The sequence below is a fragment of the Durio zibethinus genome, chromosome 9 (assembly GCF_047325235.1).
Source record: "Durio zibethinus cultivar Kanyao isolate XHJ-2024 chromosome 9, ASM4732523v1, whole genome shotgun sequence".
Lineage (NCBI taxonomy): Eukaryota > Viridiplantae > Streptophyta > Magnoliopsida > Malvales > Malvaceae > Durio > Durio zibethinus.
This window is the reverse complement of record NC_143170.1, coordinates 12458788-12474545: the sequence shown is the minus strand read 5'-3', so window position 1 is coordinate 12474545 and position 15758 is coordinate 12458788.

Here is a 15758-nt window from a genome sequence, read left to right as displayed (position 1 = left end):
GAAAATTGATGTCAAAGTGAAGTTACAGGTTCGAGTCCATTAAGTGCCACTAGGGGTGAGATTGTTAGATTATACGGTCTAGTAGTTTCTTTTAAGGACTCAATATATTGATTCATCTGGGTGAGGTATTCCATGATGGATAAGATTTTAGTGTGTGATGGCTAGACTTGCTAAAGCCTAATGGGTGAGGTATCCTAAGAAGGCCTTACGAAGCCCTTTATGTCTACTTGTAGCTTAGTACGAGGCTCTACGCTACCAAAAAGAATAAGGCAATAAAGTTGTGCCTTCACTATCAACTATAGCTTTCTGTGCAGTGGTAAACGCTTGATCCTAAAAATAAATTGTTAGCTTTGAATTGATCCTTATTTTGTAATGACACAACATTAAACTAAATAAGCTTGATCAAGATTTTGAAAAATAACTATTTAGTACTTGTACTTAAGTTTTATTATTTTGGTACTAAATAAATAATATGATTTTCAAAGTTTAAACAAACCATTCTCTATGTTTTCTTATTTCTCAAATCAAAAATATTTTTAAACATTATTTATTTGAGCTTAAATGAAAGTCTAATTATTGTTTTTAAAGTGAACTTATTCATTTTAGACTCAATATAGTTTTGATAATATTGGTTTTAAGAAATAGATTAACTTAAGAAAGTTGTTTTACAAGAACAAAGTTTTCCAACATTGAAATTATTTCATTTTTTTTGTATTAATTCACAAAGTTTTAATATTTGAATTTTATGTGGTTGGAAAGCTCTTTAAGTCTACTTTTTAATGGATCAAACAAAATTAAAATCCAAATTTTTAAGAAAAGATTTTGAATTTTTACTAGATGCTATGCAGTTGTCTAAAAATTGCATAAGAGGTAGATTTGAAAATTCACTATAATCTGAATATAATGAATTAGATGTATGAATTTGATTTGGATAGAAAGCCCTTAAGTCTAGTTTTTAAATCTTCAAATGTTTTTTGGTTTGGAGTTGCATAACTTAAGATATGATAAAATTAGTGAGTAGAGTGCAAAATAGGAGCCAACTACCCAACTTGACTCGATTGATCCCTTAAGGGTAGGATCGATCCCTTGTTTGACAGGATTGATCCCCTCTTGTATAGGATTGATTAAGTATTTGTCCAAAAAGCCAAAATGTTGAAAAACTAGCAAAAACGATTGATCTTTATAAGAAGGGATCAATTGGGTAAGGCACAAGATTGATCCCTTATCAAAACCAATCGATCCCTTATGCCTAAAAAAGCTCAACGACTAGTTTTTAAAGTTTCAACGGGTTTTTTCAACTCCACACCATCCCTAACGGATAGTTCTTCAATTCTTTTATAAATTGGACAGTCCAACACATCAAGAAGGAGTAAGAATCAAGAGAGCAAGCACCAATAAGCTACACATTTATATCTCTTAAAAAAATTAAGTGATTTAGAGCTTTAAAGTTTATATCTTTGTATTTATTATATCTAAATCATATTTGTTGTTTATTCATCATTTTCTTGTACTTAAATTTAGCAAACACCTACCCTTGAGAGGTTATTCTATTGTTTGCAAAATTACTGTTGATATACAAAAGGGGAAGAGAGCAAGAGGTGAGGTATCCTCTTAAAAAGCTTCATAGTGAGATTGCATAAAATGCTATAAAGGGTAAAAGTTTCTATCTTAAGCCTTAGAGAGAAAAAGATAAGGTTGTATTTTCAATTCAAGGTTAGTAAATTGAAGCCTTGGTGTGGACAACCAAGAATAGAGGACATGGATGCCTTATGGAGAATTACTGAACCTCTATAAATCATTATGTTTGATTTCTCTATCCCTATCTTTTTACTTTGCATTTGCTTTAAGGGGAATTACAATGAGATTGCAATTATGAGATCATCATTACGTAGAAACTATATGTTTCAAATTAGTTCCTAGTTTATACTTATTCAATAAGAGGACTTCATAAAATCTATTAAGACTAGCACATGGTTATGCTTTTGCTTATCAAGCAAGCAATTGACCTCATAGGTTGAAGTTTAGGTAAACTTGAGTTAACATATGGGTGCTTAGCACAAGAACAAGTTCACTGAATGTGACCCAAAATAAGAATGCTATATGATAGTTTGCATGGTATCTATAGCTACATTCTCATGTGATGTTTGTATAAGTAATCCTTTGATTTGAGATTATAAGTGATCTTTTGATTTGAGATTAATTTTGATCTTAAATGATGAATGTTATACTTTAATTTTACTTTACTTATGGTCCTAACCAAGATTGCTCCAGTTGAGTATTATTGGGTATAATAACATGAGGTATATGAAGATGCATAAGTAATCAAGATAGAATTCATCATCTTGTGAGATCAAGTTAGTATCTCACTTAGTCTTAATTGAATTAACTTCAGCAATTTACGGCCAAAGTAAAATAAAAGTAAAGAATTGTTCTAAAACTCATTTGTAAGTTAATGTCAAGGACAAGACTTAACATGGTTGAACAAGGTTAAGTAGACACTAAACTATACTCAATGTTCAACCTGAGATACTAAGTGATGAAAGGATACTAATTATACATGAAGACCATTCATGGATAGGTTGTCAACCCACATTGACTTTCTTTAGTAATTGAGGGTCATGAGATATAGCTAGCATTGATCATGATCTATAAAAATAAAATTGGCTAATTGGAGAATTCTTGATGAGTCAAAAGGTTGGATTCATCTAAGTTGAATATAAAAGGATTACAATGCTTATGGTTATTGCCAACATGCTAAAGAACTTAATGGGTCGCACATAATAGGACAATTATAAGAGATTAAAATTAGGACAAATTAAGTTGGACTTAATTCTTTTTGGGTTAGACCTAATGATAGAGGAAATAAAACATGAAAGACAATGTCTCCTTATTATATGTATTCGGCTAGCATAAACGTTAAATGGGAATTATGCAACTTATGCACAAACCTAATTTGGTCGAACACTCTTTTATAAAAAGAACATGAGCCACCCCTTTCAGAATAAGCAATAAGACATTAGATGCAAATATAAGTTAAGTATATAGCTCAAAGTGAAAACCTGAGAGAAAAACAAAAGGCTTTCGTAACACTTACTAACTAGAGTGTGGTTTGTATTCTTCCTATCCTTAGAGAAGGTTCTTTCACAAGAGTTTGTGTGGATTACCATTAGAGGTTGCGCGTTTGGATAGCTTTATGTCTTTGAAAACAATTTAGGTGATCACTAGCTTGGAGCAAACCAAAGACAGCATAAAGGTACACTCCTCTTAGCCAAAACCCATATATATATATGTTATGTTTGTATGATATTGTTGATTGATCATGGCTTTAAGGAATTAAAAATTATAAAATTCCACTGCTATATCTCTCTATGTTGATACATAATTCCCTTCAAGTGGTATCAAAGCCTTGTCAATATAGATTATACAACTTGGAAACTTGTTTGATTGTTTATTATATCAAAACTATTTTGATTGTAATCTGTTGCTATGATAATGAGGCTGGAAAATTAATTTTTCTATATTGTTTTGATTAAATTCTTTTAGAATATCAAAGCATGATGTCTTAGAATGATTGGGTATGAATTTTATGATTTTTGGACATTGTTTGCATGCTTTATGATTTTGCAATCTATCCATAAACAGGAAAATTTTGTTGTAGTTATATTGTGAAGATTGTTTCTCACTCTAGGGATATTATTTTGCCTCGAAATTTTAACACATGAAAATAGACATATTGATGATCATTGTGTAAAATTTTGAGAATTTTTAGAGTTGATTTGGTTATTCAAAAGTTGATGACAATTTCAGCCTAGAAATCTATCAGTGGCAGTTAGATATGTATAATACGCATATGATGCATAACAGCCCCTGCTATGATTATGATAATTCATTCTCTTAATACAGCTGGTATTCTTAAGTGTTAAGAGACTTCAAAAACTTGTTTAGTAAGGTTTTAAAGAAAACTAACTTGGTAATCAATATTGCAAAATTTAGAAAACTTGTTCACGAAGATTTCAAGATCTGTTTTTTGATCACCAAGTATGGTGGACTATTTTTGTAAAATCCTAAGTAAGCTTGGGAAAGAGTTTAGAACTCTTGCATGATGGCCTAGTAGGGCCGGCATAGCAGCAAGTCAAAACTACAAAGTTATGCATCCAAACAACCTTCACCTCATACTACTTTTCTATTTTGAATAGGATTCGATCAAACCCTAGTTTGATATTGATTCTTGTTAAATTTCAATTCCTAAATAGTTTGAGTTTGATAATTAGATTTCACATAAATATCCAAATTGAATTAGAATTTCTAAATTATTTGGGACTTCTAATTAACAAGAAACTACTTCACTACAACACCTACTTAGACTAAAAAATTCTCAATGCATGTAATTCGGCTTGGTTTTAATTGATTAGTATTCCTAGATTGCTTAAAATGATGATAACCATATAACGTTAAAACCCAAGTAGAATTATAATTCTTTAATTTTTTTGGAAATTATGATTGCAAATTAAAATTTCTAAGATAGAAGTTAGACATATTCGGCCACCTAACTAAACATGTCTATGCCTTGCATCACATTGAATTGGATTAATGTTTGATATGTGATATTGATTCAAATAATAGATGCATGAGATCATGAATTTGAACCAAACATGATATCTTTGATATGTAATGAAGTATGCATGCTAGTTATAAGATAAATGCCATGTATACTATGTTGGTTTGTTATTATACATGCTAGAATTTATATGTGATAAATGTCATGTATAATTGTGAAATGCATAATAACATATCATGTATTTAATATGTGAAGAATTCTTATGCATGCTTTATGAGAACTATAATGAATTAAAAACCCCTTATGAAAAATATTAAGTCTAAATGCTTTCCATTAACATAAATAACAAAACTTTTTACTAGTGGGGCTAATTAAGTGATTGCACTAAAATTTAAGCTTTTTCATGCTCATTTTTAGTGTAATTTTGCTTATATTTTGACTTATTCCTTGAAAGTTATGGTAAAAACACTCCTAAGCCCATTTTTGTCATGTGTAGGTAAAAATGGAGAAATGAGAAATTTTGGTCAATTTTGACACAATTTGTAAGATTTTTGGTACAATTTGTGCAAATGGCCTAAACTAATGTTAATAAGCTAGATTAATTTAGAAGAAGTTTTTCTTGATCTTTCTTTCATGATTTTTTTAGCATTATTTCCATAGTTTTTCTAGTGAATTGTATGTTGAATTTGTTCATATAATGACCTGTATTTTATAGCAAAAATGAAGAGCACAATTCATGCAAGAAATGACAACAAAAAAATGAAGGAAAGTTGCTTACCGCATGCATGGAATGAAGCTTCAAGTGAACAAACTTTTGGTTTTAGAAATAGGGATTCAAAGGAAAACCAAAAGAGGAGCTGAGTTTCCATTTTAGAGAACTATGATTGGCCATTAATTTGACTTCTTGGATCAGCACATACATGTGAAATGAAGCTTGCAAACCTGCTAAAAACTTAGGAGCCAACTAGTCATGCAACCAAAGGATGAAAAAGGCTTTAGAAACTCAATAATTTGTAGATTTTTTTTTGAGACTTTTTAGGACTAGAGGCCTCTCCCATTTGCTTATAAATAGGGAAGACGATCGGCCAGAGTAGAACTTTAGCTTAGTTTTTAGATTTTTTTCCTTTAGTTTTCTACACTTCCATTTACTTCATTTTAAATTTTCTTTTCATCCAAACAGCTTTATTTTTTGTTCCTTTCATTGATTCTTATTACAATTTTACATTTCCTAAAGTATTTTTCAATGTTATTTACGATTTTGACAATGAAATTTGCAAATTCTATTGATTTTCAGTTCAAATCTTCTAGTTTTCTAACTAATGTCAAATTTGTTTCTACATTTTCGCACTTAACCTAGTTGCAATATTTTAATCAGAACTCAATCATTTCATACTTGTTTTTGTTCAAATTTTTTGCATAGTTTTGTAGTTCATTAGGCTACATCATAGTAATAAAATGTTTGAAATGGAACACTTTTTTTAAAAACATAAAATCTGTCCTCCCCTTGACACCTTCACCTAGTCATAGCCTTATACAATGTTGGCTCATGACAACTTATACCCAGGTCATCCCAATACAAGGTTGGCTTATAACACTGTGCCTAGGACAACTACCCTCCTTGAGACTACTAGGGGCCATCCTGTTTTAACTTCCCATGAAAAATGATTCTTAACTTGTCTTACATAAAAATGGGATAGAATTTGGATCAAAGGTATTAATCAAAGTAGTAGGGAAAACATTGACAAACTCGACATGCTTCACCACAATACAACCTAAGAGCTCAACGAGGTTAATCCTATTGGTGGTAGCCCACTTTACCAATAGCAACATCTCCTCTAATAAGCAAAAAATTTGTCATTGCACTTATTAATACCAAGATTAGCAAAAAAAAAACCTATTAATACAAAACCACAATGAAGTTTTAATAAAAAAAACAAATCTTTTTCACCATGTTGACTTATGGGCCTAAGGCAATCCCTCTACATCCATCGACAATGACACTTTTAGAGCATCAATAGTAGAGTCAATCCTTAGAAGCATGATACACCTTCCCAGAATTTGGATATTGTATGCTTTAAATCCTTAAGAGTACAAATCATTACCAGATCTGAAACCTACAAAGAGAAAAATAAATGTCATCAAACAACCTCTTTTGTGAAAATAAACCTTTCTCTAAAATATTGAAAACTCACCATGATAGTCCCTGAACCAAGATGGTCAAAATGGAGTTTCTCCTATTCAAAGAAATCTTTTGCAAGGATATCTTATAGTGCTTCCTTAATGTAGCTTAGGGAAAGTGATAATTTTATAATTCTATAGAATTATCATAGTGTTATGTTGTATTTTTGCTTGTTTCATAGTAATATCATAAAAATATACTCCTAATTTATACAAATTTCTCTTATGTAGGTACTGATGAAGAAAAGGGAATCTATGATAATTTAGGTAATTTTTTATGTAAATTAGAGCTTGATTTAGCAAAGGAAGGAAAAAGATGTCAAAAGCTTATGCAAGCAACTGATTACACTCACATGAACACTTGATCAAGTTGCTTTCCTTTGTTACCTTTTGTACGAGTTGATTTTTTGCAATTGCAAGTTTGGTTGAACAAAATATCAAGAGATATGGTCAGCTAGATGTACAGCTTAACGTGTGGTTTTGTTGCAAGCTGTTTGAACAGAAAATTCCACTCTTGTTTGCCTAATAATGTAGCTGTTGACTCAGCAATTTAAAGAGTTATCATTGGTCAATTGAAGTTCACTTGGATCACTAAGATTGCAATTCAAATTCCCTCTTGAAGTGAAGAAACCGAATGCTACCTAGAGAGGAAGCAACTTGCCGAGTACACTACCATGCTAACTTTGTGGCTTACTTGGCAAAATGGAACTCCCTCATTGGTTTAGACACCTTACTAATTGCCTATAAATGCCCCATTTTACTGCCATTTGGAGGAGAGATGAGAGAGATTAGATTTACTTTCTTGCATTTAGAGTAAGATTAGGAGTAGTAAAGAGTACATTTACATTTTCTTTTTTCCTTTCACTTTCTTGGTTGTCAAATACTATTTTTCTTAAACATTTTCTATTCAAGCACTTTAAATTTCATCCAATTTATAGTTTTCTTAACGCACTTTACAATTTTACTTGCATTTCTATTCAAATTCTTGCAAAGTCAATTAGATTTACAAAGCTGTTTGGTTGTGTTCTTCTACTGCATTGATATGGTTTTCTTCTTGATCACTAAGTTTTGTTGCAATTTTTGGCTGATGTTTTTACATATCAATCTTCATTCATAGTTCTTTAATTTTGGAAATTTTTAACATTAGAGTCCATTTACATTTTCCTAAAAATCTTAGAAATGCGGGTTGGTTGCTAGCATCAAAAAAGTAATGGCAAAAACAACAGCTGTTATGGTTTCTCCTCCTTGCTAGACAGTAATCCAGTGCTATCTTCTTCTTATTACTTGTTGTTTAATGTGTTTAGATGTAGATTTACCTTTCCTTGCAATTTAATTCATGCTTTCAAATGTTGTTTAGTTAGTTTAATTGTTCATTCCTTTATTTTCTCTATTTTAGTTGCTGAATTTTAATTAAGTTCATTGAGCATGTTGTTATATATTTTAAGTTGATTCTTTTTATTGATTTTAAATTTTTTTTATTGATCTTGATGCCAATAGTTAATCTTGAGTTCATTTCTTCATATGAAGTCTAGATCTGGGATTTAAGATACATTAAATTTAAATTCTGTTTTTAAATCTAGCTTTATGTTTACATTTCTTGTTTGATTTTTGCTTCTTTCAATACCTTGCATTTAAATTCAAGTTAGATCTAAGATATATTGATGTTCTTTTATCTATTTATGTTAATGCATGTAGATCTCAGGTTAAGTTGTATTCAATTTATGCATTTGAAATTTCAGTTTCAATACTAGTGTCACTTGATAATTTTCTGTTTTTAGTATGTTTAGCTGAATATACTTACTTTCATTTTAATTGTTTTTCATGTTATTTTATGATTGTTTTGATGCTTTCTTAAAGAAGATTACTTGCATTTACTTTTGTTCAGTTACTTGTCCATTTCCTTCTTTCGCTACTATGTTTACTTGCATTACTTCTTTACGTTATTGTTATTTTCATGTCTTTATTTTGTTTTCCTTAGATTAAAAGTAGTGAAGGTTATACTTTCTTTAATTTAACCAAACTAAATATAGTTTAAGAATGTTGCCCCTTGGTACTTAAACCTAGGCAAACCCTAAATTAGTCATCGAAGGAACAATACTTAACTCATTCTTCTTATTACTTGAACGGTGTGTTTTTCTTGCAGCACATTACAAAGTGCTAGTACGTACTCGAAGAAACATTGTGGGGGACTGTCAAGACCTCATCAAGCCCATCTAATTGCCCAACTCTCTCACCAAGGCCTATTTACCAAAGCCCTTTTCAAGCTCAAAGCGAGAGTCGACCCCATGCCTTTGATGATAGAAAGAAACCTATAAAGAAAGCATTTCCTAAGACCATGTCATTTCATAAATAATGAAATTGCAAACTAAGCCAACACACACTCGATCCAATTTCATCCCATCGAAGCATTGTAGGAAGCCCACAATGTCTTGATTGCTTTAAGGAGCAATATTCTCAACATTGTCCTTCAATCTCATTATTTGAGGGAAAAAATGATTGGTATTAAGGGTAATCACCTTGCATTGCTCTTTTCACTTTCTCCTAGGGTTGATTTTAGTGTTATTAGGTAAAGCACCATAAGGTCGGGTATTAAAGAGATTAGCTAATTGACCTATCTGTGTCTCTAAGCTCTTAATGAATACAGTTTAATTGTGAAACATGGTGTTTCAGGTTTGCATGAAATAAGTCTAGGACTTAATCAAGGAATTTAAAAGATCTTCAACTGAAGGTTTCTTTTTAGAAGGCGATAAAGGGTTGATATTGGGAGGTGTAAGGATGTGGGTTCTGTTGCTAATAAGAATGATGGTGAAAACCATTGAGAGTTTTGGCATGATGAAGCTGTTAGGTAGCATGAGTAGACCAAATAGGAGCAAGATTTTGATTGTGGTTTTGATTTTAAGAGAACACTGGATTACTCATCCATCTAGGATTGTATATGGAAGCATAGTGGTCAGTTGCTTGCATAGTGTTCTAACCTAAGTAATGGACACTCTCGGTTTGACTAGGACATGAATCACATATATAACCTCCCCCATAAACTTCACAACAAGTGAAAAGGCTTTAAGTAGGTTTCAATTGACTAGAACTAGGCTTAATAGGTGTGAGTTTCATATTCATGTTCTCAGTGGCTTTGGCTAAAGATTCTACCTTAGCACTTAAAGCTGTAAAATCACTAAGCTTATACACTCTTAAGGTTTTCTTTTGATGTTGCTTTTCATTAGACCATTGACAATTATTGGTTGTGATATCCTCAATCAAATCATAGGCAACATCATGAGAGCACCACTTGTTGTGACATCTAAAATAGTCCTAGTAGTAGCTATCAATCCACTATAGAAAATTTGAATTTCCAATCATTTCGATAGTCCATGGTGCAGATACCTCCTCAAGAGGTCTCTGTATCTTTCCTAAGCCTTAAACAAGGTTTTTGGTTCATGTTGGGCAAAAGAAATAATATCATTCCTCATCTTGGCCATCTTGGCCGAAAGAAAAAACTTAGCCATAAACAAGAAAGAGTTTTCATTAATCAACAATCAAGAGGATTATAATATGTGATAATGGTATCATGTATTATGGAATGGTGTTCCTTTACCAGTATTGGTCATCGATCATCTTGAGTGCATACCTAGCCAGTTTATGTGCAGTCTCATTTGCTTGACGTCTTGTGTGTTCCACCCTGAAAAGGCTGAAACTTTGTTTCAATATTTGACATTGTCTAAAATGTTGCCAATTGTGGATAAATCTTTTGACTGCAGCCATAGCATGTTGATAATTTCAGAAGCTTCTTCTTCAAGTATGATTGAAGTTAGGCCTAAATCTCTTGCAAAAGTTATCCCAGCCATTGCTACGTATGCTTCAACCACCATGGTGTCCCTAATTCCTTCTACTTGTTTCGATGTTGTTCCCAGTACTTCCCCTTTGTTGTTTCTCACAACCACCCCTATGCCTCCTACTACTTTTACAGCCTTTAGCGCCCCACCGAAGTTTACTTTGGTTATGTTGGGTGACGGTGGTTTCCATCTCGTATTATCCTCATTCTGCTATTCTTTTTTCTCCTGTCCTTACCTAAACTCCTCCAGATAATTAAATGCAAAGCTTGCTGTAGCCTAAGCACTTCGCGATTCCCTATCTTTAACTAACAGATTCCTACTGCTCCATATTGCCCAACAAACTATTAATCGTTTCTCAAAGTAGTCATTGTCAATGGATTCCGCCAAACTAGTTAGCTAGCCTTTATTTGCTACATAAAAGTTACACTTCCACCTGCTATCTACGCCAGCTACTATCCATGCATCTCTTGCTCTCTTGTAGTCCCTTACTGCCTGTATCACTGTTTCATCGTGTTGTCCACATTGTGGGCAAAGGGTAGGAGTACCAATATCATGCTTCCTAAGGTTACATAATACCGGCAGAATACCACGGTTTAACCTCCATCCAAAAACGTTAATTTTTGCTGGTATTCTAGCATTCCATAGCCTATTCCAACACTTCCTGACATTCGCATCATCCATATGGTCTCATTGTGATTGCTGCATTAATGTCCCCTTCAGCTTGTGTAAAATTGCATGATATGCACTCTTCACAAGATAGTTTCCTTTTCTCTGCCCATCCAATACTATTTCATCATGGTGTTCAAAGTGGCCAAGCGGAATCCTACATATCAAATCTGTCACCTCATTCCCAAAAACTTTATAAATTAGGCCTTTCTTCCAAGTCTTGTTATGGTGCTCAATCAGCTCTTCTACTAGTGCTTCTTCATGTAATTGACACTGGTTAATTGGAAATTCTAGCCTTCAACCATATGCCAACCACTCATCTCACTTTATTCTGATTTAGGATTGTAATCATCTTATTTTGTCCAATAATATTTTTGAAATTCATTAGATTTAAAATTTTGAGCCAAAAGCTTAATATAGGATTTTAGACCCAATAGCTTAAAAGCCCAAAAAAGGTGTTGATTTTGATTTCATTTTAATTTCGATTTTAATTTTTAATTTGGATTTGGATTTTTTAATTTTAATTTTAATTTTTTGGTTTAATCTTGTTTTGGTTAAAATTAATCAAAAGTAAAAAAAAAAAAAAAAAAAAAAAAAAGAGAACAGAAAAAGATGGGATTTGGTAGATTCGTTGTCCGATTCAATTTTCAGATTCTAGAATTTAGTAATCAATTGCTCATGGAAGTTCTTGACCCCAATTAACGTAAGAAAGCAAAGATCACAAAAAATTTAAATCTTGAAAATCTTGAAGATTCGGTAAGCATTAAAATTTATTCAAATTGAAGTGGGATTTATCCCTGTAAAAGAACTTCCAATCTGCAATCAAAGGAAAGACAAGACATGAAAGAATCAAGCATCAAGCAAACAAAGAGTTATTATCAAGTCAACAATTCAGAGCCAAAGTCTGCTCCCACAACTTCGAGCAAGCTCAATTTCAAGAGGCAATTAGCAGACACAAGCAGTTTCCAGAAACAATAACAAATTCAACAAGCAGTCAACCAAGAAGAAGCAATCAGGGGGCAGATTACAGCAATTCACGATTAGTACAGAAGCAATCGACAATCAAACAACAAACAAGAGAAGAAAGAAGCAAATTTTGACGACAAAATTCAGGCAAGAAATCAAAAAATCAAGTGTAGCAGCAAGCAATCCCAAGCAAAGACAATGTTCAATATTCAAGGCTAAATCCCAGAAAACCAAAACCATTCCCATAAACCCATTAGAAATCACCTATATATTAAAAAAAAAAAAAAAAACCATCACCCAATCAATCCACAGTCTCCAATTCAGCAGAAACCTATAACTAGCAAACCCAGAAAGCCCGAACCTGCACCGGACTGACCCACAGAACTCGAATCCTTTAAACCCTCAACCAATTACCCAGACCTGAGAACACCTATATCTAGCAGTTAATCATACAAGTAAGACAAAAGCAATCAAGAGAAATTTCAAGCAAACAAGCCCAATTTTTCAGCTAGCACACGACATCAACAGAGAAGTGAACAAGAGGAAGCTGGGTTTGGGGTTTGTCACATTCTACGATTTTTTTTTAATCTATGTGCTAGATTAAGGGAAAAGCCTTTGGTGAATTTTCTGGGAAGTTTAACTATAGATTTGAGGCAAATCACAGAGGAATTTCGAGCTTTCAAAGGGTTTAAATCTTGGATTTAAAGAGCAGTGAGTTTTTTGGCTTAGGTGTTTCGGTGAAGAATAGAGAGGGAAAGAACAAGGCAGGCGGCTAGTGGTGGCGACGATTGGCGGAAGCTGCGGCAGGCTTCATCTGCAACTGGATTTTTTTTTTAGCTGGGTTGTTCATCTGGTTAGACAGACGGCAGAACTCTAAACTTGAAGAGAAAGAAACAAGTAGCAAAAAATGAAAGAACGTGAAAATTTTGAGGTTTTATAACAATGACAACATGCTGTCGTTTTGATGAAGAAGAGATGCTGATCTATGACCCCGGTTGTTGACCCGAGTGACACCCGAGTGATACCCCAGTGACCCGACCCGTTCCTTGCAGGTTTGATTGTTTTCCTTCTTTTACTTACTTTATTTATTATTGTTTTTATTTTTTTTATTATTCTCCTTAATTTTAATTTAATGCTTGATTTTTATATGGATTTTTTTATTTCTACATATTTATTTTATAGTATTTGTATATGTTTTATTAAGATTTATTCATAAATAGATAATTGCTTAATATTTTGCATGAATTTGCATGATTTATTACCTAATATTTTATTTGCATGATTTTTGCATTAATAATTATAATATATATTTGCATAATATTTTGTATGAATTTAATTTACTTACATGATATTTCTACATGATAATTTTTAAATGATATTTTATATTTTTGGTATAATTTTTTGCATTATATTTTATATTATTCGTATGATTTATAGCATGATGAGTTTAATTTGTTGCACAATATCTTTGCATGATTTTTGGTATAATTTTTACATTGACATGTTTTAATTATTGCACGATTGCATGTTTGTGTGATGTTTTTATAGAATTTTTGTATGATCGTATTTTGTAAATAAATAAAAGGATTAGAATTGATTTATTTACATGACAAAAATCATATTTGATTAAGACTTAGGTAAAATAATTTATGATTAATTTGGTATCAATTTTGAGTGTAATGGGGTGCTAATACCTTCCTTGCATGTAACCAATTCTTGAATCTTAGCTTTGTTGATATAGATCAAAACTTATTCTTTTTAAAGGTTTTTAATTTGCACTTACGATAACATTAAAAAGAATAGATACACATAAGTAGTAAATTATGTCTAGATAAAAAAAAAAGATTGATAGTAACTCTATAGTTTTTGTATTTAATGGGTAGGTTCTTGGACCTATACGCTGTGATAAAAACCCATCCCCCTTCTCTATCTCATGCCTACCTTTAGTGAGTTTTGGGCAATCCATATGCTTCGCCATGTGAGTGAAGGTCTCGACCGAACGGGAGCTTTTAAGAAAGGTGTACTTCGGAAACATTTAGCTTTCAGCACTTTATAAACCAAGGAATCTGTGTTCTTTAACAGCCTCCAACCCTATTTCCCTAACAATGCTAAGTTGAAACATTCAAAATCTTGCAATCTCATGCCCCGATCCCTTTTTGATAAGTAGACCTTGTCCTATTTCAACCTATGTAGTCCTTTTTTACCCTTTTTAGAACTCCACCAGTAGTTGCTTATTTTGCTATTTACTCCATTGCAAAATCCTTTTGAGAGAAGAAAACAGTTCATAGCATATGCTGGTATGGCTTGTAAAACTGATTTGATAAACACTTATTTCCCATCTTGAAAGAGGCATCTCTTACTCCAATTTTGAATCTGCATTTTTATTTTGTTGACAATATCCCTGAAAGCTTTTATTTTGTTCCTTCCAACCATCGATGGTAGTCCCAAATATTTCTCTGGATTATCGGTAGCTTAGACACCCCAGTTTTGCTTTATCGCCTTTCTTGAACCTTCTGATGTGTTTGTGTTGAAAAATAACATTGACTTTCAAAATTCAGCAACTGTCCCAAACCTTCTCCATATTTCTTTAGTATGTGCTTCAACCTATCACTTTCCAGTTGGTTTGCTTTAAGGAAGAGCAAACTATCATCCGCGAAGAACAGGTGATTGATTCTAGGACCATTCTGGCTAGTCCTTACCCTACTAATCCATCATTCCTTTTGGTGTTTGGATAGTAATGCTGAGAAACCCTTTGCACATATTAGGAAGAGGTATGGTACGAGAGGATCCCCTTAGCGTATATCGCGTCTTGGGTAAAACTTTTCTAAGGCATCACCATTCACTATAACCAAGTAAGACACGGACTGTCCAAATTGCATTATCATGTTTGTCCACCTTTCATTAAAACCCAGCTTCATCATCATTGACTCAAGAAATAGCCACTCCACCCTGTCGCAGGCTTTGCTCATATCAAGTTTGAGAGCTACATAACCCACCTTGCTTGTCTTTTTCAGTTTTAGAGAATGTAATAATTCATAAGCAATTAAAGCATTAATTAAAGCATTATCAGAGATTAGTTTACCACAAACAATAGCACTCTGGAACTCACTAATACAATGAGACAAGATATGTTTCAACCTATTTGCTACAATGTTTGCCATAATTTATAGCTAACATTGCACAGACTAATAGGGCGAAAATTAGCCATAACCCTAGGGTTTTTGACTTTAAAGATTAACACCTTGTTGGTATTATTAATATCTTGGATGCTATCCCCACCATTTAAAACAGATAAACATAATTTAGTAATATCAGATCCTAACATGTGCCAGTAGTTTTGGTCAAACAAAATTGGCATACTATCAGGTATCCGAGCCTTGGTTGGGTGCATTTGTTTGATAGCCTCAAAGATCTCCTCAGGCTGAAAATCCGTGAGTAATAAATTCATCTCTTTAGAAACTCGAGTATCAACAGCCTCAAGTATTTCCTCATAGTTTGATGGTCTTTAGGGCTCGAAAAGTTTAACAATATACTGAGTTGCTATTCCTGTTATCTAAGTT